General features: G+C 55.6%; 1 long non-coding RNA gene across 2 annotated transcripts in view; it reads left to right on the top strand.

Annotated features, from left to right (window-relative positions):
• The first annotated feature begins 1,443 nt into the window (after nt 1-1,443).
• LOC123383640 overlaps nt 1,444-27,170 on the top strand; it is a 36,793-nt gene continuing 11,066 nt past the window's right edge. The window contains exons 1-2 of one of the 2 annotated variants that reach the window (XR_006593554.1): nt 1,444-2,240; nt 2,949-3,174. This is a non-coding gene — a long non-coding RNA (uncharacterized LOC123383640). Of the gene's footprint in view, nt 2,241-2,948; nt 3,175-27,170 lie in introns of those variants that run through there. The other variant, XR_006593553.1, reaches the window with a different exon arrangement.

Raw genomic sequence — 27,170 nt, 5'->3', positions numbered from 1 at the left:
GAATTGTGAGGTTCAGCCTCACGTTCTGTCATGGAGAGGGATGTCTTGAGGGAGAGTGTGCTGCTCTTTGGCAGGTAAACTCCATAGCCTGCCCTGTGGGGAGGTGTCCCAGGGCCATCTCCCTCAGTGCCCCAGGCTCTGTTGGATTTCCCCCCTCCCCCGCCAGCCTGCCTTCCTCAAGTTCTGAACCCAGGCATCAGGCATTGCGTTGCCCCCAGGTCCTGCAGTCTGGACCTGGCAGAGGTGGACTAGTAATATTGGTAAAAAAAAAAAAAAAAAAAAAAATATATATATATATATATATATATATATATATATATATTTGACAATAAGGTACACATCCTCCCTCTGGGACTAGCGGTGTGCATCCAAATCATAGGTTGCTATCCTCCTCTCCACAACCAATCTGAGGAATCCAGAAGGTAAGTGGACCCTTTCAAACACCCTAGTCTTCTCTTACATGAAATTCAAAGACATTTTCTTGACCCAGCTTTCTTTTAGTTCTGAAGAGATGGCAATTAGTCATTGAAGGCATAATAGTCCTATAGGAAATTGACCTATATGACGGATGGACATTATTTCATCCATCCGTATCCCTAAAGCACATTTCATTGGAAATATTAGCCAAGGATACACACTGTAAATTCACAACTGATGTGTAGCTCCCTGTAAGTTGCATTCTGACGTTGTCACATATGTGTCATCAAAGATGTTATTCGTGACTTTTCAGATAAGCTTTCAACACCAGGAAGGTGATGTTAGAGAATCTGGTATGAATGGAAATTCGCAGATTCTCAATGAGGAATGATTTTTCATTTTTAATGTTTCTTTTTTTGAGAGAACCCGAGCTGGGGAGGGGGATAGAGTGGGAGACACCGAATAGGAGGCAGGCTCAAGGCTCTGAGCTCTCAGGACAGAGCTTGATGCGGGGCTCAAACTCATGGACTGCCAAATCCTGACTTGACTCAAAGTCGGACGCTTAACCGACTAAGCCACCCAAGGGCCCCTGGAAGGATAGTTTAGTGGCAAAGAAGAAGAAATTAAAGATAGTGTAAAGGATGTCTATTTTTAATTGAAATATTGTTCACATATTCGTTGTGTTAGTTTTAGGCATACATTGTAGTCATTCCATATGTCTCTACATTATGTTGTACTCAACCACAAGTGTAGCTATCCTGTGAAAGCATGCAACAATATTGTTACAAGATTGACTCCATTCCATTGGCTGTCCCTTGTATCCCTAGGACTCATTCACTCCATAGCTGGACGCCGGTATCTCTCTCTCTCAAAGGTGTCCATTCTTTATCTAACCTAAGTATTTTGGTGGTAAACAAAATTACGTCTTGTTCAGCATGTGTAAATCGGTGGTCTATTTTTCTGTGAATATTGCTTAAAACATTACAAATGATGTCGTTACGTTAATAAATTCGGTTTCATTCTTCACTCACAAGAAAGAGAAGGAAAAGATTTTGGGTCCCAGGCCCTGTCACTAAAACCTTCCCAACGAGGAGAACAGGCTTAGTTGCCCAGAGCACCTTCGGTCTCTCAGCTGAGCAACCAGGGCCTTCAACATTGGAGGAATTCCCATGATGGCCAGCAGAGAGAGCTCAAGAACCACAGACCCCCGAGGGGCGGGTTCCTCTGCTGGGCAGTGATAGCCAGCAGAGGGCGCACCATCTGCTTTTCTGACCCAGGGCACCTCAGAGCAGGAAGGGCTTTGCTTGCTCTCAGAGGACTCAGGCCTCTGCTGGTGCCTGAGTACAGAGACGAGAGCTGCATTTCCAGCAGGTTCTGCCACCCGCCCCAGGGGAGACCTTGGGAGCTTAGCAGCAACTTGGCATCTCCTGAGTCGCCAGAGAGAAGCTGCCTTGTTGTACTGAGTGCTGAGGAGGGGGCGCCGGGTGGCTTCCCTGGTCAAGCTGGTCGCTGAGTTACACAGGCCTTTGCATTTTCTGGGCTGTTCCCGTGTTTCATTCCACCCCTTCCCGGACACTGTTTGAACAAGACGTATTTTACTAAAGGACTTGTGGATTGCGGGGTCCCACGACATCACCTCATAGATGCAATCGATGATTTGTTCCAGATCCAGGCTTGTTTCCGGGAAGAAACCCTAACAGAAATTCAGAAGCACGGGAGCTGCATTCAAGTAGGACGTGGATCCATGAAATGCTCGTCTCACGACCTTCTAGAAGAAGGAGCTGGGACCCATGTTCCGAGTCCTGCTGGACCCAGAGGCCAAGGTAAGGGCACAAACTGTCCCACATATCATACATGCTTTTTTAAAAATTTCATGGTTATTTTTCCAACCTAGTGAAGTGATTGAACACTACTGAAAACCCGGTAGGTAAGTCTCAGTAACCTTATGTTATCTTTGAATTTAAATTCCACTGAGTGAAGACACAGTGTAATATTAGTTTCAGGTGTCCAATATAGAGCACCACTTCCACACGTCACCCGGTGCTCATCCCAGGTGCACTTCTTAATCCCCATCCGCTGTTTCACCCATTCCCTCACCTCGCTGTGGAACTCCTCAGTTCCTTTCCTAGTTAAGAGTCCGTTTGTCTCCTCCCCCTGCCCCTTTGTTTTTTCTTGCCATGTGTTAGCGAAATCATTGGGTATTTGTCTTTCTCCGACAGGCTTATTTCCCCCAGCATAACATTCTCTCTCTCCATCCACCTTGTGGCAAATGGCAAGATTTCACGTTTTTACGGCTAAATCATATTACATTCCATAGACCACATCTCAATTTATTCATCAGTTGATGGGTGCTTGGATAGTTTCTGTCATTTGGCTTTTGTAGAAAATGCTGCTGTAAACATCACGGTGCATGTATCCCTTTGAAGATTTTGTATTCTTTGTGGAAATACCTTGTAGTGAAGTTGCTGGATTGTAAGGTACTTCTATTTCCAGTTTTGTTTTGTTTTTGACATCTCCATGTGGTTTTCCAGAGTGGCTGCACCAGTTTGCATTCCTACCCACAGTGCAAGAGGGTTATTCTTTCCCCACATCCATGGCAACACCTGCTGTGTCATCCTTCATTGATTTTAGCCATTGTGACAGATGTGATGTGTTCTCTCATTGTACTTTCGAATTGTATGTCCCTGAAGATCAGTATTGTTGAGCATTTTTTCATGTGTCTCTTGGCCATGTATATGTCTTCCTTCGGGAAATGTCCGCTCGTGTCTTCTGCCCATTTTTAATCAGATTTCTCATTTTTTGCGTGCTGTATAACTGTATATATTTTGGACACTAACCCTTTATCCGATGTCGTTTGCAAATATCATTCTGTTGATGTTTTCGTTTTGTTGATTATTTCCTTGGTGACGGAAGGTTTTAATTTTTATAAAGTCTCATTATTTTTGCTTGCGTTTCCCTTACCTCTAGAGATATATCTACAAAGACGTTTGTACAGGCAATGTCAAGTAAGATACTACCCGTGTTATCCTCTGGGATTTTTATGGTTTCAGGTTTCACATATAGGTCTTTGTCCATGTTGGATTTATTTTTGTGTATGTTGTAAGAAATTGGTACGTTGTTTTTGTTTTGTTTTGCAGATTGCTGTCCGGTTTTTCCAAAACCATATGTTGAGGAGCCTTTTTTTTTAATTTATGTATTTATTTTTGAGAGAGAGAGAGAGAGAGAGAGAGAGCGAGCGAGCATGCAGAAGAGGGGCAGAGAGATATGGAGAGAGAGAATCCCACGCATGCTCTGCACTGCCCTGAGATCATGACCTGAGCTGAACCCACCATCACACGCTTTCGTGACTGGGCCACCCATGTGTCCCAAGACTATCTTTTTTTTTCCATTGGATGTTCTTTCCTGCTTTGTTGAGAATTAATTGACCATAGAGGTGTGAGTTTATTTCTGGGTGTCCATGCTATTGATCTATGCGTATGAGTTTGTTGTTGTTGTTATGTTTTGTTGTTGTTTTGTCAGTACTGTTCAGTACGGACATACTGATCATACTGTTCTGATCAGTATAGCTTTGTAATATAACCGAAAGTCTGGAATTGTGATGTCTCCAGCTTTGCTTTTCTTCTACAAGTTTGTGTTGGCTGTTTGGGGACTTTTGTCATTCCATACACATTTTGAGATTATTTGTTCTTGTTCTGTGACAAATGCTTTTGTGAGTGTGATATCCCTATCACACTTCATTTCATTATATGTGTAGATTGCTTTGAGGAGTGTAGACATTTTAACAGTATTTTGTGCTTCCCATCCATGAACATGAAATGTATGTCCATTTCTTTGTGTCCTCTTCCATTTATTTCATCAGTGTTTCATAGCGTTTAGAGTACAGGTCTTTCACCTCTTTGGTTAGGTGTATGCCTGGTTTCTTGTGGTATTTGTGAGCCTGTCAATGGGATTGATCCCTTACTTTCTCTCTGTGTTAATTCATGATTTGTGTTAGAAATTCAATACATCTATGTTCCTTGATTTCTGTAGATTGTGACCTGTCGAATTCATATATCGATTCTAGCAATTTTTAAGGGAACCTTTCATGTTTTTTATAGAACCTATCATGTCAGTTCCAAACAGCGAAAGTGCTACTTCTTCCTTGCCGATTTGGATGCCTCTTATTTCTTTTTGTCGTCTGAGTGCTGTGGTTAGGGTTTCCCGTACTATGTGGGATAACAGTGGTGAGAGGGGTCATTCCTAGCTTGTCCCTGACTTTGGAAAAAAACTCTCAATTTTTACCCATTGAGGATGAGATGAGCTGTGGGTTTTTCATAGACGACCTTTATTATGTGCAGGTAGGTTGAGTCTCAATGTACTTTGCTGAGGGTTTTTATCATGAATGGATGTGACATTTTATCAAATAGTTTCCCTGCATCTGTTGAAAGCATCCTATTGTTCTTATGCTTTCTTCTATTATTGTGGTGCATCATGTTGATTGATCTGTGAATGTGGAACCACGCTTGCAGCCCAGGAATATATCCCACTTGATTATGGTAAATGATTCTATCAATGTATTGTGGACTTTGATTTGAAGGTATTTTAATGAGAATGTCGGCATACATAGTCATCAGGCTATTGCTCTGCAGTTTTATTTAAAATTTTTTAAACATTTTTTTAAATGCTTATTTCTTTCCTTAGATAGAGTACATAAAAGTGAGGGAGGGGCAGAGAGACAGGGAGAGAGAGAATCCTGGCCACGCCCCACACTGTCATGGCAGGGCCCAACGTGGGACTCGAACCCACGTACCGCAAGATAATGTCCTAATCCAAAATTAAGAGTTGGACAGTAAACCGACCGACCCACACAGGCGCAGCTGCAGTTTTCAGTTTTAGTGGAGGCTTCATCTCGTTTTGGTATCAGGGTAATGATGGCCTCATACGATGAATTTGTAAGATTTCCTTCTTTTTTTATTTTTTGTAATAATTTGAGGAGAATACATATTACCTCTTCCTTGAATGGATGGTAGAATTCATCAATGAAGCCATCTGGCCATGATCTCTTGTGTTGGGGGGAGATTTTTTTTAATTACTGATGGGGTATCTGACTGTTTTCAGATTTTAGGTATCTTCCTGTTTCAGTTTTGGTAGTGTGTGTGTTTCTAGTAATTTGTCCATTTTTCTCAGAGTGTCCAATTTGTTGCATATAGTTGTTCATAATATTATCTTCTAATTGTATTTTTGTGGTGTTGACTGTCATTTCTCCTTTCTTATTTGTGATTTCATTTGAGTTCTTTCTGTCTTCTTTGTGAAGAGTCTGCCTAGGAGGTTTTCAAGTTGATTACTGCTTTCAATGATCCAGCCCCTGCTTTCATTGATTTGGTCTAGTGTCTTTTTGGTTTCTATATTCCTTATTTCTGCCCTAAACTCTATTATTTCCTTCCTTCTGCTGCTCTTTTTCTCATTCCTTCAGGTGTAAGTTAGGATTCTTTGAGAATTTTCTTGCTCTTTAAGGTAGGCTTGTATTGCTATCTACTTCCATCATAGACTGCTTTTGCCGCATTCCAAAGGGTTTTACCAGTGTATTTTCATTTTCATTTGTTTCAGTGTATTTTCTCATTGATTTCCTGTTTGACCCATTCATTTAGTAGCATGTTACTTAACCTCCCTTTATTTGTGGCCTTCCCACCCTCCCCCCCCCCCCGCCCTCTTTTTGTGGTTGACTTCAAGTTTCCTAGCTTTGTGGTTAGAAAAGATGCTTGGTCTGATCTCTGTCGTTGGGTACCTCTTGAGGCCTGATTTATGCCCTACAATGTGATCAATTCTGGAGAACGCCCCGGGTATGCTTGAAAAGAATGTGTATCTGCCATTTTAGTATGGAGTGTTCTGAATATATCTGTTAAACCCTTCTGGTCCAGTGTGTCATTCAAAGCCATTGTTTCCTTGTTGACGTTCTGTTTATAGGTTCTGTCCATTGATGTGAGTGATGTGTTAAAGTCCTCTACTATCATCATATTATTATAAATGAGTTCCTTTACGGTTGTTGCTAAATGTTTTGTATACTTGGTGATCGCATGTTGGGTACATCGAAATTTACAATCATTGGATCTTCTTGTTTGGCTGTCCCCTTTAGTATGAGATCGTGTCTGCCTTCATCTCTTGTTATACCTGTATGTATGTATGTATGTATGTATTTTAATTTAAGTCTTAGTTGACATACAGTGCATTCTCGGGTTTAGGAGTAGAATTCGGTGATTCATCCTTTACATACAACACCCAGTGCTCATCACAACAAGTGCTCTCCTTAATACTCGTCCTCCATCTAGCCCAGCGCTGACCCATCTCCCTCCATCAACTTTCACTTTTTTTTTTCTCTAACATTAAGAGACTCATGTGGTTTGTTACCATGCTTCTCTTTTCCTGGCTCCTTCCTTAGTTTTCATGTGTTTTGTTTCTTAACTTCCACATGAGTGAAATCATATATGTGTCTTTCTCTGATTGACGTATTTCACGTAGCATAATACATTCGAGCTCCATCCACATCATTGCAAATGGCAAGATTTCATTCTTCTTGAAGCTGAGTTATATTTCATTGTATATACGTATGTATGTATATATGAACATACATGTATGTCCATATGCATATACATACATATACATACACACACCACAACTTCTTTACACCTTCATCAGTTGATGGATACTTGGGCTTTCTCCATAGTTGGGCTACTGTTGATAATTCTGCTATAAATACTGGGTGCATGCAATGTCACTATTAGGTATTTACCCAAAGGGTACCAAAATAGAGTCTCGGTTTTAAAGTTTATTTTGCCTGATATAAGTATGGCTACTGGCTTTCTTTTGACATTATTGGCATGATAAATATTTCTTCATTCCCTCACTTCAAATCTGCAGGAGACTTGGGGCGCCTGGGTGGCTCAGTCGGTTAAGGGGCCAACTTCGGCTCAGGTCATGATCTCCCAGTCCCTGAGGTCGAGCCCCACGTCGGGCACTGTGCTGACAGCTCAGAGCCTGGAGCCTGTTTCAGATTCTGTGTCTCCCTCTCTCTGACCCTCCCCCGTTCATGCTTGGTCTCTCTCTGTCTCAAAAATAAATAAACATTAAAAAAATTAAAAAAAAATAACAAATCTGCAGGAGACTTAAGTCCGAATAAGGCTTTGTAGGCAGCATCCAGATAGACATTGTTTTTTGTTTGCTTGTTTGTTTGTTTTGTCCATTCTGACGCCCTATCCAATGTCTTTGGATTGGAGCATTTAGTCCATTTATAGTCAGAGTGATTATTGCTAGGTATATATTTAGTCCCATTCTACTAGTTGTTTTATCATTGTTTCTTGATGTTTTCTCTGATCCTTTCATGTCTGTGACACTTTTAGTCTTTCCTTTCCACTCAAGAGCCTGATTTAAATATTCTTTTCTTTTGACTGGTGGTACATTTCTTTACTTATTTTTAATATTTCTTCTTTTTAAAATTGAAGCCCAAGTTAGTTACCTTATAGAGGAATACAGTTTCAGCAGTAGAATTTAGTGACCCATCAAGTACAAAATATACCCAATACTCATCCCAAGGTCCACCCCTAATGCCCATCACCCATTTAGCCCATACCCCTATTCAGTAACCCTCCAGGAACCCTGAGATTCTTCCCTCTATTTAACAGTCTCTTATCATTTGACTCCCTCTCTGTGTGTATCTTCTTTTTGCTTTCCTTGCACTATGTTCATCAGTTTTATTAAATTCGACAGATGAGAGGAATCATAGTATGTGTGTCGTTCTCTGGCATATTTTGCTTAGCTTAAGAAACTCCGGTTCCATCCCCGTTGTTGCAAAGAGCGAGATTTCATTCTTTTTGATCGCAGAGTAATAGTCCATTGTATGCATATACCATATCTTCTTTATCCATTCATCTGTCAGTGGTCATTTGGGCTCTTTGCATAACTTAGCTATTGTTGAGAATGCTGCTATAAATATTGGAGTACACGTGCCACTTCGAGTCAGCGTTAGTGTATCTTTTGGATCAATACCTAGTAGTGCAATTGCTGGGTCCTAGTGTAGCTCTATTTTTTGTTTTTGTGACGAATCTCCATACTATTGTCCAGAATGGCTACACCACTTTGCATTCGCACCAGCATTGCAAAAGGCTTCCCTTTCCCTGCATCCTTGCCAACATCTGTCGTTTCTGGAGATGTTAATTTTAGCTATTCTGATAGGTGTGAGGGGATATCTCATTGTGGGTTTCATTTGTATTTCAGTGATGACCAGTGAGATTGAGCATCTTTTCATGTGTGACCGATCTGGATGTCATCTTTCTTAAGGTGTCTCTTCATGTCTTTTGCCCATTTCTTCACTGGATTATTTGGTTTCTGGGTGTTGAGTGTGATAAGTTTTTATAGATTTTGGATACTAACCCTTTATCTGATATGTCACCTGCAAATATCTTCTCCCACTTCATTCAGTTGCCTTTTAGTTTAGCTGATTTTGTCCCCTGCTGTGCAGAAGCTTTTATCTTCAGGACCCAATAGTTCATTGTGGTTTTTATTGCCCTTGCTTCTGGAGACATGACAAGCGAGAAGTTGCTGCGGCCAGGATCAAGGAGGTACATTGCCTATTATCTCCTCTAGGATTTTGATGGTTCCTGACTTACATTTAGATAATTCATCCATTTTGAGGTGTGTGTGTGTGTGTGTGTGTGTGTGTGTGTGTGGTTTAAGAACAGTGTCCAGGTTCATCATTCTCACTGTCCAGTATTCCTAGTACCATTTGCTGAAGAGACTCTTATTCCATTGGATATTCTTTCTGTGTTAACAAAGATTACTCACCTTATGTTTGAGGGTATATTTCTGGGTTCCATATTCTGTTCCATTGACGTCTGTCTCCGTTTCTGTGCCTGTACATACTGTCTTGATGAATGCAGCTTTCTAATACACCATACATCCAAAATAGTCATGTTTCCACCTTTGTTTTCTTTTTCAACATGACTTTGGCTTTTGGTATCTTTTCTGCATCCTTACACATTTTAGGGTTGTTTGTTCTAGCTCTGTGGAGAAAGCTCATGTTTTTTGATAGGGATTGCATTGAGTGTGTCGATTGCTTTGGTAGTATTGACATCTTAACAATGTTTGTTGTTCTTTTTTTTTCAACGTTTATTTATTTTTTGGGGACAGACAGAGACAGAGCATGAACAGGGGATTGGAAGAGAGAGAGGGAGACACAGAATAGGAAACAGGCTCCAGGCTCTGAGCCATCAGCCCAGAGCCTGACGTGGGGCTCGATATCATGGATGGCGAGATCGTGACCTGGTTGAAGTCGGACGCTTAACCGACTGTGCCACCCAGGTGCCCCAAATGTTTGTTCTTCTAATACGTGAGCATGGAATGTTTTCCATTTCTTTGGGTTTCTTCAATTTTTCTCATAGACGATTTATGGTTTGTTGCTTACATCCCCATTGGGAGAGTGTCTGAGCTAGGGTTAGGGTTCGGTCCAGGACGTTGCCAGGGCCAAAGCAACTCCAGTCTCGTGATCTCCCTAGAGGAATGAAGTAAGGGACCAGGAGACAGCGGGGGTCAATTGTTTGATTAGGTTTCAAGATCGGGTTAGGATTCGGTTGAGGTTTCCGGTTAGGGGTAGGGATTAGGTTAGGACCCAAGAGGCTCCAGGTACTGAACCCACAGCAGGGCAGTGGTCACCCGAATGGGCTAAGTTGAGGGCACAGGGGAGAGGGCCCAGAACGTTCAGTCTTTGGCTTCCTGGCCACGCAAATCTATGGGCCACTGGTCAGGTAGGACTCAGGAATTCTCTCAGACAACTGCAGCCGGGCCTGCAGAATGACATTGTTAGGTTCCAGGCACCATGCCGAGGGACACTGCCATGCTTCTGGAACCCCAGGCACGTGGTGTTGCCAGACCATGCGATTGGGTCCACAAGGGGAGAGAGCCTTAGCTACGGTTAGTGTTTGGACCAGGGACGTAGCCAGGATCGAAGTGACTCCTGTCTCGAGATCTCCCTCGAGAGATGAAGTGAGGGCTCATGTAAAGGTGAGGTTAAAATGAAGGGATAGGGTTCAAGTCCGGCTTAGGATTAGGAGGAGGGTCTCGTTAAGGGTAGGGTTGGGGTTATGTCCCAGGAGGCCCCAGGTGTGAAGCCAGAACACTTCAGCGGTCTCCCCGAAGGACTGAGTTCAGGGCACAAGGGAGAGTTCCGGTCAGGGTCAGACTCTATGAGCGCCTGGCCGGGGAAGACTCAGGAATTCTCTCTGGCAGCTGCAACAGGCATGAGAAACGATATGGTGAGCTTCCAGATACCATATCAGGTGACCATGCAACCCAGAAGGATCCAAGGCGTATGGTGTTGTCAGACGTAGGGATTGGGTCCCCATGGGGAGAGAGCCTTAGCTAGGGGTAGGTTTCGGTAAAGGCACATCGCCAGGTCCATAGCGACTCCAGGGACGTGACCTCCTTCAGGACTAAATTGAGGGCCCATGCCAGAAGGTGGCTCAAATGCAGGATTAGGGATCGAGGCAGGCTTAGGTTTCGGTGCAGGCTCCCGGTTCGGGGTATGGTTAGAGTTAGGGTTAGGTGCCAGAAGGTTCCAGGCGCCGAACCCACAGCAGGGCAGTGGTCTCCCCGAAGGGCTGAGTTCAGGGCACAAGGGAAGGTGCCGATAAGGATCCGTTATGGCTGCCAAAGCCACACATTTGTTCCTCCCGTGGTCGAGGAGGCCTCCGGAATCCTCTCGGGAGCTGCAGCCGGTCCTGGGAAACGACATGGTGAGCTTCAAGGTTCCTTTCCGAGTCAGTCTGCACCGCTTCTGGACCCCAGGTGCGTGATGCTGTCACGTTGGAATTGGGTGCCCATGAGGGGAGAGCCTTAGCTAGGGTTAGGGTTCGGCCCAGGGACGTCGCCAGGGCCGAAGCGACTCCGGTCTCGTGATCTCCCTCGAGGGCTGAAGTGAGGGCCCATGCCAGAAGGCGGCTCAAATGCAGGATTAGGGATCGAGGCAGGCTTAGGTTTCGGTGCAGGCTCCCGGGTTGGGGTAGGGTTAGGGTTAGGTCACAGGAGGTTCCAGGCGCTGAACCCACAGCAGGGCAGTGGCCTCCCCGAAGGGCTGAATTGAGGGCACAAGAAACAATGCCAGTCAGGATCCCTCTTTGGCTGCCAAGGCCACATATGTTGTTCCTCCCGTGGTCGAGGAGGCCTCGGGCATCCTCTCGGGAGCTGCAGCCGGGCCTGGGAAACGACATGGTGAGCTTCCAGGTTCCTTGCCGAGTCAGCCTGCACGGCTTCTGGACCCCAGGCGCGTGATGCTGTCAGACGTCCGGATTTGGGTCCCCATGAGGGGAGAGCCTTAGCTAGGGTTAGGGTTCGGCCCAGGGACGTCGCCAGGGCCGAAGCGACTCCGGTCTCGTGATCTCCCTCGAGGGCTGAAGTGAGGGCCCATGCCAGAAGGCGGCTCAAATGCAGGATTAGGGATCGAGGCAGGCTTAGGTTTCGGGGGAGGGTCCCGGTTCGGGGTAGGGTTAGGGTTAGGGTTAGGTCCCAGGAGGTTCCAGGCGCCGAACCCACAGCAGGGCAGTGGTCTCCCCGAAGGGCTGAGTTGAGGGCACAAGGGACGGTGCCGGTCAGGATCCCTCTTTGGCTGCCACGGCCACACATGTTGTTCCTCCCGCGGTCGAGGAGGCCTCCGCAATCCTCTCGGGAGCTGCAGCCGAGCCTGGGAAACGACATGGTGAGCTTCCAGGTTCCTTGCTGAGTCAGCCTGCACCGCTTCTGGACCACAAGCGCGTGATGCTGTCAGACGTTGGAATTGGGTTCCCATGAGGGGAGAGCCTTAGCTAGGGTTAGGGTTCGGGCCAGGGACGTCTCCAGGGCCGAAGCGACTCCGGTCTCGTGATCTCCCTCGAGGGCTGAAGTGAGGGCCCATGCCAGAAGACGGCTCAAAAGCAGGATTACGGATCGAGGCTGGCTTAGGTTTCGGGGGAGGGTCCCGGTTCTGGGTAGGTTTAGGGTTAGGGTTAGGTCCCAGGAGGTTCCAGGCGCCGAACCCACAGCAGGGCAGTGGTCTCCCCGAAGGGCTGAATTGAGGGCACAAGGGACGGTGCCTGTCAGGATTCCTCTTTGGCTGCCACGGCCACACATGTTGTTCCTCCCGCGGTCGAGGAGGCCTCCGGAATCCTCTCGGGAGCTGCAGCCGGGCCTGGGAAACGACATGGTGAGCTTCCAGGTTCCTTGCCGAGTCAGCCTGCACCGCTTCTGGACCCCAGGCGCCTGATGCTGTCAGATGTTGGAATTCGGTCCCCATGAGGGGAGAGCCTTAGCTAGGGTTAGGGTTCGGGCCAGGGACGTCTCCAGGGCCGAAGCGACTCCGGTCTCGTGATCTCCCTCGAGGGCTGAAGTGAGGGCCCATGCCAGAAGGCGGCTCAAATGCAGGATTAGGGATCGAGGCAGGCTTAGGTTTCGGGGCACGGTCCCGGTTCGGGGTAGGGTTAGGATTAGGGTTAGGTCCCAGGAGGTTCCAGGCGCCGAACCCACAGCAGGGCAGTGGTCTCCCCGAAGGGCTTAGTTGAGGGCACAAGGGACGGTGCCGGTCAGGATCCCTCTTTGGCTGCCACGGCCACACATGTTGTTCCTCCCGCGGTCGAGGAGGCCTCCGCAATCCTCTCGGGAGCTGCAGCCGAGCCTGGGAAACGACATGGTGAGCTTCCAGGTTCCTTGCCGAGTCAGCCTGCACCGCTTCTGGACCACAAGCGCGTGATGCTGTCAGACGTTGGAATTGGGTTCCCATGAGGGGAGAGCCTTAGCTAGGGTTAGGGTTCGGGCCAGGGACGTCTCCAGGGCCGAAGCGACTCCGGTCTCGTGATCTCCCTCGAGGGCTGAAGTGAGGGCCCATGCCAGAAGACGGCTCAAAAGCAGGATTACGGATCGAGGCTGGCTTAGGTTTCGGGGGAGTGTCCCGGTTCTGGGTAGGTTTAGGGTTAGGGTTAGGTCCCAGGAGGTTCCAGGCGCCGAACCCACAGCAGGGCAGTGGTCTCCCCGAAGGGCTGAATTGAGGGCACAAGGGACGGTGCCTGTCAGGATTCCTCTTTGGCTGCCACGGCCACACATGTTGTTCCTCCCGCGGTCGAGGAGGCCTCCGGAATCCTCTCGGGAGCTGCAGCCGGGCCTGGGAAACGACATGGTGAGCTTCCAGGTTCCTTGCCGAGTCAGCCTGCACCGCTTCTGGACCCCAGGCTCCTGATGCTGTCAGACGTTGGAATTGGGTCCCCATGAGGCGAGAGCCTTAGCTAGGGTAAGGGTTTGGTCCAGGGACGTCGCCAGGGCCGAAGCGAGTCCAGTCTCGTGATCTCCCTCGAGGGCTGAAGTGAGGGCCCATGCCAGAAGGCGGCTCAAATGCAGGATAAGGGATCGAGGCAGGCTGAGGATTCGGGGGAGGTTCCCGGTTCGGGGTAGGGTTAGGGTTAGGGTTAGGTACCAGGAGGTTCCAGGCGCCGAACCCACACCAGGGCAGTGGTCTCCCCGAAGGGCTTAGTTGAGGGCACAAGGGACGGTGCCGGTCAGGATCCCTCTTTGGCTGCCACGGCCACACATATTGTTCCTCCCGCGGTCGAGGTGGCCTCCGGAATCCACTGGGGAGCTGCAGCCGGCCTGGGAAACGATATGGTGAGCTTCCAGGTTCCTTGCCGAGTCAGCCTGCACCGCTTCTGGACCCCAGGCGCGTGATGCTGTCTGACGTTGGAATTGGGTCCCCATGAGGGCAGAGCCTTAGCTAGGCTTAGGGTTCGGACCAGGGACGTCGCCAGGGCCGAAGCGACTCCGGTCTCGTGATCTCCCTCGAGGGCTGAAGTGAGGGCCCATGCCAGAAGGCGGCTCAAATGCAGGATTAGGGATCGAGGCAGGCTTAGGTTTCGGGGGAGGGTCCCGGTTCGGGGTAGGGTTAGGGTTAGGGTTAGGTACCAGGAGGTTCCAGGCGCCGAACCCACAGCAGGGCAGTGGTCTCCCCGAAGGGCTGAGTTGAGGGCAAAAGGGACGGTGCCGGTCAGGATCCCTCTTTGGCTGCCACGGCCACACATTTTGTTCCTCCCGCGGTCGAGGAGGCCTCCGCAATCCTCTCGGGAGCTGTAGCCGGGCCTGGGAAATGACATGGTGAGCTTCCAGGATCCTTGCCGAGTCAGCCTGCACCGCTTCTGGACCCCAGGCGTGTGATGCTGTCAGACGTTGGAATTGGGTCCCCATGAGGGCAGAGCCTTAGCTAGGCTTAGGGTTCGGGCCAGGGACGTCGCCAGGGCCGAAGCGACTCCGGTCTCGTGATCTCCCTCGAGGGCTGAAGTGAGGGCCCATGCCAGAAGGCGGCTCAAATGCAGGATTAGGGATCGAGGCAGGCTTAGGTTTCGGGGGAGGGTCCCGTTTCGGGGTAGGGTTTGGGTTAGGGTTAGGTACCAGGAGGTTCCAGGCGCTAAACCCACACCAGGGCAGTGGTCTCCCCGAAGGGCTTAGTTGAGGGCACAAGGGACGGTGCTGGTCAGGATCCCTATTTGGCTGCCACGGCCACACATATTGTTCCTCCCGCGGTCGAGGTGGCCTCCGGAATCCACTGGGGAGCTGCAGCCGGCCTGGGAAACGATATGGTGAGCTTCCAGGTTCCTTGCCGAGTCAGCCTGCACCGCTTCTGGACCCCAGGCGCGTGATGCTGTCTGACGTTGGAATTGGGTCCCCATGAGGGCAGAGCCTTAGCTAGGCTTAGGGTTCGGACCAGGGATGTCTCCAGGGCCTAAAGGCGCCGGTCTCCTGATCTCCCTTGAGGGCTGAAGTGAGGGCCCATGCCAGAGAGTGGCTCAAATGCAGGATTAGGGATCGAGGCAGGCTTACATTTCGGGGGAGCGTCCCGGTTCGGGGTAGGGTTAGGGTTAGGGTTAGGTCCCAGGAGGTTCCAGGCGCCGAAACCCACAGGAGGGCAGTGGTCTCCCCGAAGGGCTGAGTTGAGGGCACAAGGGACGGTGCCGGTCAGGATCCCTCTTTGGCTGCCACGGCCACACATGTTGTTCCACCCGCGGTCAAGGAGGCCTCCGCAATCCTCTCGGGAGCTACAGGGGAGCCTGGGAAACGACATGGTGAAATTCCAGTTTCCTTGCTGAGTCAACCTGCACCGCTTCTGGACCCCAGGCGCGTGATGCTGTCAGACGTTGGAATTGGGTCCCCATGAGGAGAGAGCCTTAGCTAGGGTTCGGGTTCGGGCCAGGGACGTCTCCAGGGCTGAAGCGACTCCGGTCTCGTGATCTCCCTCGAGGGCTGAAGTGAGGGCCCATGCCAGAAGGCGGCTCAAATGCAGGATTAGGGATCGAGGCAGGCTTAGGTTTCGGGGGAGGGTCCCGTTTCGGGGTAGGGTTAGGGTTAGGGTTAGGTCCCAGGAGGTTCCAGGCGCTGAACCCACAGCAGGGCAGTGGTCTCCCCGAAGGGCTTAGTTGAGGGCACAAGGGACGGTGCCGGTCAGGAACCCACTTTGGCTGCCACGGCCACACATATTGTTCCTCCCACGGTCGAGTATGCCTCCGGAATCCACTGGGGAGCTGCAGCCGGCCTGGGAGACGATATGGTGAGCTTCCAGGTTCCTTGACGAGTCAGCCTGCACCGCTTCTGGAACCCAAGGGCGTGATGCTGTCTGACGTTGGAATTGGGTCCCCATGAGGGCAGAGCCTTAGCTAGGCTTAGGGTTCGGGCCAGGGACGTCTCCAGGGCCGAAGCGACTCCGTTCTCGTGATCTCCCTCGAGGGCTGAAGTGAGGGCCCATGCCAGAAGGCGGCTGAAATGCAGGATTAGGGATCGAGGCAGGCTTAGGTTTCAGGGGAGGGTCCCAGTTCGGGGTAGGGTTAGGGTTAGGGTTAGGGTTAGGTCCCAGGAGGTTCCAGGCGCCGAACCCACACCAGGGCAGTGGTCTCCCCGAAGGTCTGAGTTGAGGGCACAAGGGACGGTGCCGGTCAGGATCCCTCTTTGGCTGCCACGGCCACACATGTGGTTCCTTCCGCGGTTCACGAGGCCTCCGCAATCCTCTCGGGAGCTGCAGCCGGGCCTGGGAAACGACATGGTCAGCTTCCAGGTTCCTTGCTGAGTCAGCCTGCACCGCTTCTGGACCCCAGGCGCGTGATGCTGTCAGACGATGGAATTGGGTCCCCATGAGGGGAGAGCCTTAGCTAGGGTTAGGGTTCGGGCCAGGGACGTCTCCAGGGCCGAAGCGACTCCGGTCTCGTGATCTCCCTCGAGGGCTGAAGTGAGGGCCCATGCCAGAAGGCGGCTCAAATGCTGGATTAGGGATCGAGGCAGGCTTAGGTTTCGGGGGAGGGTCCCGGTTCGGGGTAGGGTTAGGGTTAGGGTTAGGTCCCAGGAGGTTCCAGGCGCCGAACCCACAGCAGGGCAGTGGTCTCTCCGAAGGGCTTAGTTGAGGGCACAAGGGACGGTGCCGGTCAGGATTCCTCTTTGGCTGCCACGGCAACACATGTTGTTCTTCCCGCGGTCGAGGAGGCCTCCGGAATCCTGTCGGGAGCTGCAGTCGGGCCCGGGAAACGACATGGTGAGCTTCCAGGTTCCTTGCAGAGTCAGCCTGCACCGCTTCTGGACCCCAGGCGCGTGATGCTGTCAGACGTTGGAATTGGGTCCCCATGAGGGGAGAGCCTTAGCTAGGGTAAGGGTTTGGTCCAGGGACGTCGCCAGGGACGAAGCGAGTCCAGTCTCGTGATCTCCCTCGAGGGCTGAAGTGAGGGCCCATGCCAGAAGGCGGCTCAAATGCAGGATAAGAGATCGAGGCAGGCTGAGGATTCGGGGGAGGTTCTCGGTTCGGGGTAGGGTTAGGGTTAGGGTTAGGTACCAGGAGGTTCCAGGCGCTGAACCCACAGCAGGGCAGTGGTCTCCCCGAAGGGCTTAGTTGAGGGCACAAGGGACGGTGCCGGTCAGGATCCCTCTTTGGCTGCCACAGCCACAAATATTGTTCCTCCCGCGGTCGAGGTGGCCTCCGGAATCCACTGGGGAGCTGCAGCCGGCCTGGGAAACGATATGGTGAGCTTCCAGTTTCCTTGCCGAGTCAGCCTGCACCGCTTCTGGACCCCAGGCGCGTGATGCTGTCTGACGTTGGAATTGGGTCCCCATGAGGGCAGAGCCTTAGCTAGGCTTAGGGTTTGGACCAGGGACGTCTCCAGGGCCTAAAGGCGCCGGTCTCCTGATCTCCCTCGAGGGCTGAAGTGAGGGCCCATGCCAGAGAGTGGCTCAAATTCAGGATTAGGGATCGAGGCAGGCTTACATTTCGGGGGAGCGTCCCGGTTCGGGGTAGGGTTAGGGTTAGGGTTAGGTCCCAGGAGGTTCCAGGCGCCGAAACCACAGGAGGGCAGTGGTCTCCCCGAAGGGCTGAGTTGAGGGCACAAGGGACGGTGCCGGTCAGGATCCCTCTTTGGCTGCCACGGCCACACATGTTGTTCCACCCGCGGTCGAGGAGGCCTCCGCAATCCTCTCGGGAGCTACAGGCGAGCCTGGGAAACGACATGGTGAAATTCCAGTTTCCTTGCTGAGTCAACCTGCACCGCTTCTGGACCCCAGGCGCGTGATGCTGTCAGACGTTGGAATTGGGTCCCCATGAGGAGAGAGCCTTAGCTAGGGTTCGGGTTCGGGCCAGGGACGTCTCCAGGGCTGAAGCCACTCTGGTCTCGTGATATCCCTCGAGGGCTGAAGTGAGGGCCCATGCCAGAAGGCAGCTCAAATGCAGGATTAGGGATCGAGGCAGGCTGAGGATTCGGGGGAGGGTCACGGATCGGGGTAGGGTTAGGATTAGGGTTAGGTACCAGGAGGTTCCAGGCGCCGAACCCACATCAGGGCAGTGGTCTCCCCGAAGGGCTGAGTTGAGGGCACAAGGGACGGTGCCGGTCAGGATCCCTCTTTGGCTGCCACGTCCACACATGTTGTTCCTCCCGCGGTCGAGGAGGCCTCCGCAATCCTCTCGGGAGATGCAGCCGGGCCTGGGAAACGACATGGTGAGCTTCCAGGTTCCTTGCTGAGTCAGCCTGCTCCGCTGCTGGACCCCAGGCGCGTGATGCTGTCAGACGTTGGAATTGGGTCCCCATGAGGGGAGAGCCTTAGCTAGGGTTAGGGTTCGGTCCAAGGACGTCGCGAGGGCCGAAGCGACTCCGGTCTCGTGATCTCCCTCGAGGGCTGAAGTGAGGGCCCATGCCAGAAGGCGGTTCAAATGCAGGATTAGGGATCGAGGCAGGCTTAGGTTTCGGGGGAGGGTCCCGTTTCGGGGTAGGGTTAGGGTTAGGGTTAGGTACCAGGAGGTTCCAGGCGCTGAACCCACAGCAGGGCAGTGGTCTCCCCGAAGGGCTTAGTTGAGGGCACAAGGGACGGTGCCGGTCAGGAACCCACTTTGGCTGCCACGGCCACACATATTGTTCCTCCCACGGTCGAGTATGCCTCCGGAATCCACTGGGGAGCTGCAGCCGGCCTGGGAGACGATATGGTGAGCTTCCAACTTCCTTGACGAGTCTGCCTGCACCGCTTCTGGAACCCAAGGGCGTGATGCTGTCTGACGTTGGAATTGGGTCCCCATGAGGGCAGAGCCTTAGCTAGGCTTAGGGTTCGGGCCAGGGACGTCTCCAGGGCCGAAGCGACTCCGTTCTCGTGATCTCCATCGAGGGCTGAAGTGAGGGCCCATGCCAGAAGGCGGCTGAAATGCAGGATTAGGGATCGAGGCAGGCTTAGGTTTCGGGGGAGGGTCCCAGTTCGGGGTGGGGTTAGGGTTAGGGTTAGGTCCCAGGAGGTTCCAGGCGCCGAACCCACAGCAGGGCAGTGGTCTCCCCGAAGGGCTGAGTTGAGGGCTGAAGCCCCGGGAGAGGAGTCCCGGACGGGGAGGCGCCGGGCGAGCAGCCCCGGGATTGGAGGCCCCGGTGTGCAGCCCCGCGCCTGGAGGCCCCAGGCGAGTAACCCCAGGCGAGGATGCCCCGGGCGAGGAGGCCCCGTTCGAGCTGCCCCAGGCCTGGAGGCCCCGGGTGAGCAACCCCGGGCGAGGAGGCCCCGGGCGAATAGTCTCGGGCGAGGAGGCCCCGGTCGAGCTGCCCCAGGCCTGTAGGCCCGGGCGATCAGCCTCGGGCGAGAAGGCGGCGACCTAGCAACACCGGGCCTGGAAGCCCAGGGCGAGCTGCCCCGGGCCTAGAGGCCCCGGGCGTGCAGCCCCGCGCCTGGAGGCCCCGGGCGAGCAACCCCGGGCGAGTAGGCCCCGGGCGATCAGTCTCGGGCGAGGAGGCCCCGGGTGAGCAGCGCCGGGCATGGAGGCCCGGGCGAGCAGCCTCGGGCGAGAAGGCGCCAGGCGAGGAGGCCACGGTCGAGCTGCCCCAGGCCTGTAGGCCCGGGCGATCAGCCTCGGACGAAAAGGCGCCGACCTAGCAACACTGGGCCTGGAAGCCCAGGGCGAGCTGCCCCGGGCCTAGAGACCCCGGGCGTGCAGCCCCGCGCCTGGAGGCCCCGGGCGAGAATGCCCGTGCGAGGAGACCCCGGGTGAGCAGGCCCCGGGCGAGGAGGCCCCGGTCAAGCTGCCCCGGGCCTGGAGGCCCCGGGCGATCAGTCTCGGGCCAGGAGGCCCCGGGCGAGCAGCACCGGGCCTGGAGTCCTCGGGCGAGCAGCCTCAGACCTGGAGGCCCCAGGCGATCAGCCTCGGGCGAGGAGGCCCTGGGCGAGCAGCCCCGGGAATGGAGGCCCCAGGCGAGCAGCCCCAGGCGACGAGGCCCGGGGCTAGCAGCCCCAGGCGTGGAGGCCCCGGTCGAGCAACCCCGGGCATGGAGGCCCCCGGGCAAGCAGCCTCGGGAGAGGAGGCCCCTGGCGAGCAGCCCCGAGCGAGGAGGCACCGGACGAGCAGCCCCGGGGGAGGAGGCCCCGGTTGAGCAGTCACGGGCCTGGAACCCCGGGCGAGGAGCACCCGGGCGAGCAGCCCCGGTTGAGGAGGCCCCGATCGAGCAGCCTCGGGCGAGGAAGCCCCGGGCTAACAGCCTCGGGCCTGGAGGCTCCTGGCGAGCAACCCCGGGCGCTGAGGCCCCGGGCGAGCAGCCTCAGGGCAGGAGGCCCCGGGCGAGCAGCCCCAGGCCTGGAGGCCCCGGGCGAGAGGCCACGGGTGAGGAGTCCCCGGGCGAGCAGCCCCAGGCGAGGAGGCCTCGGGCGAGCAGCCACTGTCCTGGAGGCCCCAGGCGAACAACCCCGGTCCTGGAGGCCCCAGGCGAGCAGCCCCGGGCTTGGAGGCCCCTGTCGAGCATCCCCGGGTGAGCAGCCCCGGGCGAGGAGGCCCCGGGCGAGTGGGGCACTTCCCATTCTGGGTCTCCAAACCATCGGACATTTCCAGGGTGTTTCTCTGCTGAGACCCTAGTGTCTGGAGGCTGTTTCGGGTTCTTAGACCCCTTTCTCTAGGTACAGGGAGGGGCTTCAACCATGGTGAGCCATGGTAATGACTCAGAACCTAGAGGCCGGGGGTCATAGCAGGTGTTTGTGATTCTGGGTCTCGTATCCCTCGGTCCTAACCCGGGAGTTTCTCAGCTGAGAGGAAGGGTTTGTTGGCTTTTTAAAATTCAGGCATATAATTCCTTGGGATTTTGTGTTCGCTGCATAGCCCATGGAGGGGCTGCTTGGAATTCTGTGTCTCCCACTTCTGCAACCTTCCCTGTACATTTCACAGCTGAGACCCCATGGTCTGGAGGCTGTGTGGGATACTCTGACCCATTTCTCTCAGGTAGAGGAAGAGGCTTCAGGCATGATGAGCCAAGGTAAGAGACAGCCCCGTGTGAGGAGGCCCGAGGCGAGCAGCCCCGGGCGAGGAGGCCCCGGGCTAGCAGCCCCGCATCTGGAGGCCTCTGGTGAGCAGCCCCGGGCGAGGAGACCCCGGGCGAGCAGCCCTAGGCGAGGAGGCCTCGGGCGAGCAGGCCCGGGCATGGAGGCCCCGGGTGAGCAACCCCAGTACTGGAAGCCCCAGGCGAGCAGCCCCAGGCGAGGAGGCCCAGGGCTAGCAGCCCCGGGCGTGGAGGCCCTGGGCGAGCAACCCCGCGCCTGGAGGTCACAGGCAAGCAGCCCCGGGCGAGGAGGCCTGGGGCTAGCAGCCCCGGGCTTGCAGGCCCCTGGAAGAAGTCCCGGGTGAGCTGCCCCAGGCGAGGAGGCCCCCGGCGAGCGGGGCACTTCCCATTCTGTGTCTCCAAACCATCTGACATTTCCAGGGAGTTTCTCAGCTCAGACCCTAGTGTCTGGAGGCTGTTTCGGGTTCTGTGACCCCTTTCTCTAGGTACAGGGAGGGGCTTCAACCATGGTAAGCCATGGTAATGACTCAGAACCTAGAGTCCGGGGGTTGTAGCAGGTGTTTGTGATTCTGGGTCTCCTATCCCTCGGTCCTAACCCGGGAGTTTCTGAGCTGAGAGGAAGGGTTTGTTGGCTTTTTAGGATTCAGCCATATAATTCCGTGGGATTTTGTGCTCGCTGCATAGCCCCTGGAGGGGCTGCTTGAGTTCTGTGTCTCCCACTTCTGCAACCTTCCCCGTATGTTTCACAGCTGAGACCCCATGGTCTGGAGGCTGTGTGGGATACTCTGACCCATTTCTCTCAGGTAGAGGGAGTGGCTTCAGGCATGATGAGCCATGGTAAGGGACAGCCCCGTGCGAGGAGGCCAGGGGCGAGCAGCCCCGGGTGAGGAGGCACCGGGCGAGTAGCCCTGGGCCTGGAGTCCCGGGGCGAGTTGCCCCGGGCGAGGAGGCTCCGGGCGAGCAGCCCTGGGCCTGGAGGCCCAGGGCGACTAGCCCCGGGCCTGGAGGCCCCGGGCTGGCAGCCCTGCATATGGAAGCCTCTGGCGAGCAGCCTCCGGCGAGGATTCCCCGGGCGAGCAGCCCTGGGCCAGGAGGCTCCGGACGAGCAGCCCCGGGTGAGGAGGCTCCGAGCGAGCAGCACGGGCCAGGGGGCCCCAGGCGAGCGGCCCCGGGCGAGGAGTCCCCGGGCGAGCAGCCCCGGGCCAGGCAGCCCCGGGCGAGCAGCCCTGGTCGAGGAGTTCCCGGGCGAGCAGCCCCGGGCCAGGAGGCCCCGGGCGAGCAGCCCCGGGCCTGGTGGACCCGGGTGAGCAGCCCCGGGTCTGGAGGCCCTGGGCGAGCAGCCCTGGGCGAGGAGGCCCTGGGTGAGCAGGCCCCGGGCGACCAGGACCCTGGCGAGGAGGCCCCGGTCAAGCTGCCCCGGACCTGGAGGCCCCGGGAGAGCAGCCCCAGGTGAGGAGGCCTCGGGCGAGCAGCCCCGGGCATGGAGGCCCCGGGTGAGCCACCCTGTTCCTGGAGGCCCCAGGCGAGCAGCCCCGGGCGAGGAGGCCCGCGGCTAGCCGCCCCGGGCGTGGAGGCCCCAGGCGAGCAGCCCTGGTTGAGGAGGCCCGGGGCTAGCAGCCCCGGGCGTGGAGGCTCCAGGCGAGCAGCCCCGGTCGAGGAGGCCCCTGGCGAGAAGCCCCGGGTGAGCAGCACCAGGCGAGGAGGCCCACGGCGAGTGGGGTACTTCCCATTCTGGGTCTCCAAACCATCGGACATTTCCAGGGCGTTTCTCAGCTGAGACCCTAGTGTCTGGAGGCTGTTTCGGGTTCTGTGACCCCTTTCTCTAGGTACAGGGAGGGGCTTCAACCATGGTGAGCCATGGTAATGACTCAGAACCTAGAGTCCGGGGGTTGTAGCAGGTGTTTGTGATTCTGGGTCTCCTATCCCTCGGTCCTAACCCGAGAGTTTCTGAGCTGAGAAGAAGGGTTTGTTGGCTTTTTAGGATTCAGCCATATAATTCCGTGGGATTTTGTGCTCGCTGCATAGCCCCTGGAGGGGCTGCTTTGAGTTCTGTGTCTCCGAATTCTGCAAACTTCCCCGTATGTTTCACAGCTGAGACCCCATGGTCTGGAGGCTGTGTGGGATACTCTGACCCATTTCTCTCAGGTAGAGGAAGAGGCTTCAGGCATGATGAGCCAAGGTAAGAGACAGCCCCGTGGAGGAGGCCCGGGGCGAGCAGCCCCGCATCTGGAGGCCTCTGGTGAGCAGCCCCGGGCAGGAGACCCCGGGCGAGCAGCCCTAGGCGAGGAGGCCTCGGGCGAGCAGCCCCGGGCATTCAGGCCCCGGGCGAGCAACCCCAGTCCTGGAGGCCTGGGGCGAGCAGCCCCGGGCGTGGAGGCCTGGGGCTAGCAGCCCCGGGCGTGGAGGCCTGGGGCTAGCAGCCCCGGGCGTGGAGGCCTGGGGCTAGCAGCCCCGGGCGTGGAGGCCCCTGGTGAGCATCCCCGGGTGAGCAGCCCCGGGCGAGGAGGCCCCGGGCGAGTGGGGCACTTCCCATTCTGTGTCTCCAAACCATCGGACATTTCCAGGGTGTTTCTCTGCTGAGACCCTAGTGTCTGGAGGCTGTTTCGGGTTCTCTGACCCCTTTTTCTAGGTACAGGGAGGGGCTTCAACCATGGTGAGCCATGGTAATGACTCAGAACGTAGAGGCCGGGGGTCGTAGCAGGTGTTTGTGATTCTGGGTCTCGTATCCCTCGGTCCTAACCCTGGAGTTTCTGAGCTGAGAGGAAGGGTTTGTTGGCTTTTTAGGATTCAGCCATATAATTCCTTGGGATTTTGTGCTCGCTGCATAGCCCCTGGAGGGGCTGCTTGGAATTCTGTGTCTCCCACTTCTGCAACCTTCCCTGTACATTTCACAGCTGAGACCCCATGGTCTGGAGGCTGTGTGGGATACTCTGACCCGTTTCTCTCAGGTAGAGGGAGAGGCTTCAGGCATGATGAGCCATGATAAGAGACAGCCCCAGGCCAGGAGGCCCGGGGCGAGCAGGCCCGGTGCGAGGAGGCCCCGGGCGAGCAGCCCCAGGCCGGGAGGTCCGGGGCGAGTGCCGACTTCCTATTCTGTGTCTCGATTCCATCGGACCTTTCCGGGGAGTTTCTCAGCTGAGACCCTAGTGTCTGGAGGCTGTTTCAGGTTCTGTGACCCCTTTCTCTCACGTAAAGGGAGCGGCTTCAGCCAAGGTGAGCCATCGTAATGACTCAGGGCCTCAGGCCATGGGTCGTAGCAGGTGTTTGGGATTCTGGGTCTCGCATCCCTCGGTCCTAACCCAGGAGTTTCTGAGCTGAGAGGAAGGGTTTGTTGGCTTTTTTAAATTCAGGCATATAATTCCTTGGGATTTTGTGCTCGCTGCATAGCCCCTGGAGGGGCTGCTTGGAATTCTGTGTCTCCCACTTCTGCAACCTTCCCTGTACATTTCACAGCTGAGACCCCATGGTCTGGAGGCTATGTGGGATACTCTGACCCATTTCTCTCAGGTAGAGGAAGAGGCTTCAGGCATGATGAGCCAAGGTAAGAGACAGCCCCGTGTGAGGAGGCCAGGGGCGAGCAGCCCCGGGCGAGGAGGCCCCGGGCTAGCAGCCCCGCATCTGGAGGCCTCTGGTGAGCAGCCCCGGGCGAGGAGACCCCGGGCGAGCAGCCCTAGGCGAGGAAGCCTCGGGCGAGCAGCCCGGGGCATGGAGGCCCCGGGTGAGCAACCCCAGTACTGGAGGCCCCAGGCGAGCAGCCCCAGGCGAGGAGGCCCAGGGCTAGCAGCCCCGGGCGTGGAGGCCCTGGGCGAGCAACCCCGCGCCTGGAGGTCACAGGCAAGCAGCCCCGGGCGAGGAGGCCTGGGGCTAGCAGCCCCGGGCATGGAGTCCCCTGGCGAGCATCCCCGGTTGAGCAGCCCCAGGCTAGGAGGCCCCGGGCGAGTGGGGCACTTCCCATTCTGTGTCTCCAAACCATCGGACATTTCCAGGGTGTTTCTCAGCTGAGACCCTAGTGTCTGGAGGCTGTTTCGGGTCCTGTGACCCCTTTCTCTAGGTACAGGGAGGGGCTTCAGCCATGGCGAGCCATGGTAATGACTCAGAACCTAGAGGCCGGGGGTCGTAGCAGGTGTTTGTGATTCTGGGTCTCGTATCCCTCGGTCCTAACCCGGGAGTTTCTGAGCTGAGAGGAAGGGTTTGTTGGCTTTTTAGGATTCAGCCATATAATTCCTTGGGATTTTGTGCTCGCTGCATAGACCCTGGAGGGGCTGCTTGGAATTCTGTGTCTCCCACTTCTGCAACCTTCCCAGTACATTTCACAGCTGAGACCCCATGGTCTGGAGGCTGTGTGGGATACTCTGACCCGTTTCTCTCAGGTAGAGGGAGTGGCTTCAGGCATGATGAGCCATGGTAAGGGACAGCCCCGTGCGAGGAGGCCAGGGGCGAGCAGCCCCGGGTGAGGAGGCTCCGGGCGAGTAGCCCTGGGCCTGGAGTCCCTGGGCGAGTTGCCCCGGGCGAGGAGGCTCCGGGAGAGCAGCCCTGGGCCTGGAGGCCCAGGGCGACTTTCCCCGGGTCTGGAGGCCCCGGGCTAGCAGCCGTGCATATGGAGGCCTCTGGCGAGCAGCCCCGGGCGAGCAGCCCCGGGCCAGGAGGCCCCGGGCGAGCAGCCCCGGGCCTGGTGGCCCCGGGCGAGCAGCCCCGGGTCTGGAGGCCCTGGGCGAGCAGCTCCGGGCGAGTAGGCCCCGGGTGAGCAGGCCCCGGGCGACGAGGACCCTGGCGAGGAGGCCCCGGTCGAGCTGCCCCGGACCTGGAGGCCCCGGGAGAGCAGCCCCAGGTGAGGAGGCCCCGGGCGAGCAGCCCCGGGCATGGAGGCCCCGGGTGAGCCACCCCGTTCCTGGAGGCCCCAGGGGAGCAGCCCCGGGCGAGGAGGCCCGCGGCTAGCCGCCCCGGGCGTGGAGGCCCCGGGCGAGCAGCCCCGGGCGAGGAGGCCCGGGGAGAGCAGCCCCGGGCCTGGAGGCCCGGGGCGAGCAGCCCCGGGCCTGGAGGCCCGGGGCGAGCAGCCCCGGGCCTGGAGGCCCGGGGCGAGCGGGGCACTTCCTATTTTGTGTCCCCAAACCCTCGGACCTTTCTGGGGAGTTTCTGAGCTGAGACCCCTGTGTCTGGAGCCTGTTTCTGGTTCTGTGACCCCTTTATCTCAGGTACAGGGAAAGGCTCCAGCCATGGTGAGCCATGGTAATGACTCAGGGCCTGGAGGCCGGGGCTCGTAGCAGGTGTTTGGGATTCTGGGTCTCGCATCCCTCGGTCCTAACCCGGGAGTTTCGGAGCTGAGAGGAAGGGTTTGTTGGCTTTTCAGGATTCAGGCATATGCCTCCTTGGGTTTTTGGGCTTGTTGCATAGCCCCTGGAGGGCTGCATTGGATTCTGGGTCTCCCACTTCTCCATCCTTCCCCGTGAGTTTCTTAGTTGAGACCCCCTGGTCTGGAGGCTGTGTGGGAAACACTGACCCGTTTCTGTCGGGTACTGGGAGAGGCTTCAGCCCTGATGAGCCATGGTAAGATACAGCCCCGGGCGTGGAGGCCTGGGGCGAGTGGAGCACTATCCATTCTGTGCATCCTATCCCTCCGAACTTCCCCGGGAGATTCTGAGCAAGGAACCCAGAGCCTGGCGGGTGTTTGTGTTTGTGTGAGCCCATCTTTCAGGTACAGGAACGGCTTCAGGCACAGTGAGCCATAGCGAGCAGCCCCGGGCGTGGAGGCCCGGGGCGAGCAGCCCCGGGCGTGGAGGCCCGGGGCGAGCAGCCCCGGGCGTGGAGGCCCGGGGCGAGCAGCCCCGGGCGTGGAGGCCCGGGGCGAGCAGCCCCGGGCGTGGAGGCCCGGGGCGAGCAGCCCCGGGCGTGGAGGCCCGGGGCGAGCAGCCCCGGGCGTGGAGGCCCGGGGCGAGCAGCCCCGGGCGTGGAGGCCCGGGGCGA

This window comes from Felis catus (assembly GCF_018350175.1).
Source record: "Felis catus isolate Fca126 chromosome E2 unlocalized genomic scaffold, F.catus_Fca126_mat1.0 chrE2_random_Un_scaffold_55, whole genome shotgun sequence".
Taxonomy (NCBI): domain Eukaryota; kingdom Metazoa; phylum Chordata; class Mammalia; order Carnivora; family Felidae; genus Felis; species Felis catus.
This window is presented reverse-complemented; position numbering and strand designations above follow the sequence as displayed.